The sequence below is a fragment of the Alligator sinensis genome, unplaced genomic scaffold (genome assembly GCF_000455745.1).
Source record: "Alligator sinensis unplaced genomic scaffold, ASM45574v1 scaffold694_1, whole genome shotgun sequence".
NCBI lineage: Eukaryota > Metazoa > Chordata > Crocodylia > Alligatoridae > Alligator > Alligator sinensis.
In genome coordinates, this window is record NW_005842339.1 from 887,623 (window position 1) to 891,289 (window position 3,667).

General features: G+C 55.1%; 4 non-coding genes across 4 annotated transcripts; 3 read left to right on the forward strand and 1 right to left on the reverse strand.

Moving 5' to 3' along the window:
* Nucleotides 1-362: 362 nt before the first annotated feature.
* Nucleotides 363-469, reverse strand: LOC112551113. Its single transcript, XR_003095277.1, has one exon. It is a non-coding gene; the product is annotated as a U6 spliceosomal RNA (small nuclear RNA).
* A 1,396-nt stretch (nucleotides 470-1,865) lies between these two features.
* Nucleotides 1,866-1,937, forward strand: TRNAM-CAU. The gene has a single exon. It is a non-coding gene; the product is annotated as a tRNA-Met (tRNA).
* A 762-nt stretch (nucleotides 1,938-2,699) lies between these two features.
* On the forward strand, nucleotides 2,700-2,771 carry TRNAQ-CUG. Its single transcript has one exon. It is a non-coding gene; the product is annotated as a tRNA-Gln (tRNA).
* A 783-nt stretch (nucleotides 2,772-3,554) lies between these two features.
* On the forward strand, nucleotides 3,555-3,626 carry TRNAQ-UUG. The gene has a single exon. It is a non-coding gene; the product is annotated as a tRNA-Gln (tRNA).
* The last annotated feature ends 41 nt before the right edge of the window (nucleotides 3,627-3,667 follow it).

The window sequence follows — 3,667 nt, forward strand, 5'->3', positions numbered from 1 at the left end:
CCCCCCCGCCGTCAAAGGCTGGCGGTGGGAGGGGGCCGAAGTAAGGTCGAGGCTTAGCCTGGGGGCCCTTTGGCTCCTGGTCTTGGGCCCCGGGGACCCCGCCAAAGGTCTTTGCACCCCTCCGTCGCTCCGTGGGGGCTCGGCACGGAAAAGCGAGCCCTCTCTTGGCAGGGCCTCTCAGTCTTGGCGGCAGACCCTGCGGATCGGGCGGGTGGCCAAGTGCGTGGCGAGCGGACCCCGTATGGCAGGTCCCCCAGTGCCAGGGATGCGGCGGTGCTGCCTGGGGCCCGCAGGAAGGAAAAGGGCGGTGGTGGGGGCGGCAGCAGCAGCAGCAGCAGCAGGGGGGAGGTCCCGGGGGCCACGAAAATATGGAACGCTTCACGAATTTGCGTGTCATCCTTGCGCAGGGGCCATGCTAATCTTCTCTGTATCGTTCCAATTTTAGTATATGTGCTGCCGAAGCAAGCACAAAGAGTGGGCAGGGTTGGCAGCTAGAAATAGGTCGGGAGACCTCGGGCCTTGGAGGTCAGGGCGACCAGGACCCGGTCGGCAGGCGCCGAGTGGTTGCCCCAGGACTGCCCCTTGCGCCCTTGGTCCCCGCCACCCCTCGCAGGGCAACCCGGGCTGTGGGATGGCAGGACCTTCCCGTCAAGCGGCCTGGACTGGGCCAAGGTGGGAGGCGGTGTGCACATGCAAATAGCACCGGAGCATTATGGGAGGAGCCGTGCCTGGCCTGAAAGCCCCCTGCGTCCAGGGCCCGGGACCCTAAGGGCCAGGGCGAGAGCGGGACAGGAGGTGCGCTGAGGGACCTTGGCAGGGCCTCCCGCCATATCGGTGGCCCTGCACATGAGGAGGAAGGGCCTGGGCGGCCAAGTAGGGCACCTGGTGCCAAAGCAGCGCCCCCCCCCGCCGTCGAAGGCTGGTGGGCGGAGGGGCCCGAAGGAAGGCCGAGGCTTAGCCTGGGGGGTTTTGGCTCCCGGTCTTGGGTCCCAGTCGGGTGTCAGGGCAGGCACGTGCTGCCTCCGAGCCGTGGCGGGGGGACCGGGGACCCCGCTAAATGCCCTTTCACCCCTCCGTCGCTCCGTGGGGGCTTGGCACGGGAAAGTGAGCCCTCTTGGCAGGGCCTCTCAGCCTTGGCGGCGGAGCCTGTCGGATCGGGCGGGTAGCCGAGTGCGCGGCGAGCGGATCCCGTCCGGCGGGCCCCCTGCTGCCCGGGATGCGGCGGTGCTGCCTGGGGCCCGCAGGAAGGAAAAGGGTAGTGGTGGGGGCTGCAGCAGCAAGGTCCCTAGAGCCACGCGAAACATCTGTGTATAGTTCTAATTTTAGTATATGTGCTGCCAAAGCAAGCACAATTGGTTTTATGAACAGAGGTTTAGATATAGGTCCGGATTCTTTCTTTGCTCTTTGTTTTGGTGAGTATTGTGTTCCCCTAAGGGCTGGTTTGCCTCACGTGTCTGTCGTTTGTGACTCGTCCAGCATACATTTTATGTCCCTTTCGACTCTCCTGACCAACGGGTTCATTTTGGTTGAGATCGCTGTGGGGTGCAGGTGCAGGTGACGGTGTAGACCGAGGTGTGCATGCCGGGACCGCGCTGCGCTGCGCTGAGCTGAGCTGGCTCACCGTTCCCCTGCCCTTTGTTTCCGTTCCCGGCTGCTACCCGTCGCCTGTTCAACGTGGGGGAACCCGGCGCGGCGGTGCCAGCTGTAGTGGTGCGTGTGGAGGTGGCAGTTTGGTAGTTATGTGCAAGAGGCTCGCGGGTTTGTGTGGATTAGGTCCTGTTGGAGCCTGACTTTTGAAAGATGCTGCAAAAGTGGGTGGGCGGGGATTTGTCTTTTTCTAAGCCCTTTGCAAAGTCTTGTAGTGCAGCAGAGTGGCGCAGCGGAAGCGTGCTGGGCCCATAACCCAGAGGTCGATGGATCGAAACCATCCTCTGCTAGCTTGAAAATTTTGTTTTCGCCATATAGCTGTGCTTTTGGTGCGGTTTAATTTAGAGCTAAAGGTTTTTTCTCTGGCTAACCACCAAATGTGTGCAAAGTGGTTGCTGCGCACAGAAGGACTCTGCGACCCGCTCTAGCCTTGTTACACTGCTCGGGTCCGAACCCCTTACACTGCCTTTCTTGGTCAGTGCTGGTGAAGAGCCCCCCTTCCTCGGGCCGGTCATTGCACGTGGGAACGTACACCCCACGGGAAGCAAAGACACAAGGTGACCGATATGCAGTCCAAATGAAGAGAAGGTAAGAAAGGATGTAGCTCTATACACAGCCTGGCACGCACACAGACACGTGTGTACATATGTATACATACACACACGTGTGCTCATAGACATACAGACACACAGACACGTGTATACACATATACATACAGGCATGTGTGTGTATACACAGACACGTGTGCATATTCATATGCCTACATACATGCACATATGAATACATATAATGAAGATTCAGCTGATATACTTAGTCAAAAAGAATTAAGGCAGAATTGAAAGCAAGAAAATCCCATACTGTGCTAGAATAGAAAATGCAAAAGAGCCAGAAATGTTACCTAAAGAGAGAGATTTTATTGGGACAGGGCGCAGTCTTGCCATCAGGAGACAGATTAATTAAAAATGCCAGTAAAAGATGTGGACACATAAGACTGGTGCAGAATCGTGGTGGTGTGCCCTACAAGTAATGTGTTTGCAGAGTGCTGGGTACGGGGTTCCATGGTGTAATGGTTAGCACTCTGGACTCTGAATCCAGCGATCCGAGTTCAAATCTCGGTGGAACCTAAAGTTTTTGCCCCTCTTTTTAGAGGGGTGTGTCCTTTGTTCCTGTTTCACCTTCCCCGGCATGTTTCCGAATCAGTGGTAAGACTTTCAGGTTCTTGCAAAAAAGTATGTACAAGGAAGAGGCGGGTTCATTTGTTGTCGCTCTAGTTTGGTGTCATGGAGGGAAACCTACACGCGGGTCAGTACTGTCTGGACAGGGTCAGAAGCGCAAACCCACTGCCGGGGGTTTCTGTGGCTCTTGCTCAAATTCGAGCAAGTCTGTTTTCTTTGAGCTCATTGTAAGTATACTAGAAAGCTCTGGCAGCATACGAGTTATGTGAAAACGACCGGGGAAAAAGTTTTTCCGTGATTCTCTGTTGAACTTCAGCTCTGGTTTCAGTTCTACTTTCTGCACCAGCAATTTTGTAAAACAGCCGAGTCCTTTCTCCACCCGGCGCAGATTTGGGTAAGGGCTAGTTGAACCTGGCGGAAGGGATGAAGCCAGCTTTCTGTGCGCTCTGTCGATGTATTAACGCGGTACCTGAAGAAATGTCCTGACCGCTTGAACGTCTCTGGAAGTGCAGGATAAATGCAGTCCTTAAATCTTAAAGATATGCCTTTTTTAAATGGGAGAGGGAACGGTTGCTGCGCCAAGATTTAGCTGAAAAAGCAATGTACAGCTGGTGAGAGCAGACATTTGTTGGCAAAGGATATTTTCAGTATTAGGAAATGATGGATAATTAAGCCCGCAAATACACAATAGATCCCTATTATCTTCAGGGGCTGGAAGCACTGCCACCACCTGGTTCTATGGTGTAATGGTTAGCACTCTGGACTTTGAATCCAGCGATCCGAGTTCAAATCTCGGTAGAACCTGCTTTCTTTTAAGCGTTTCTGGGTTGAAGACCCACCTGTAG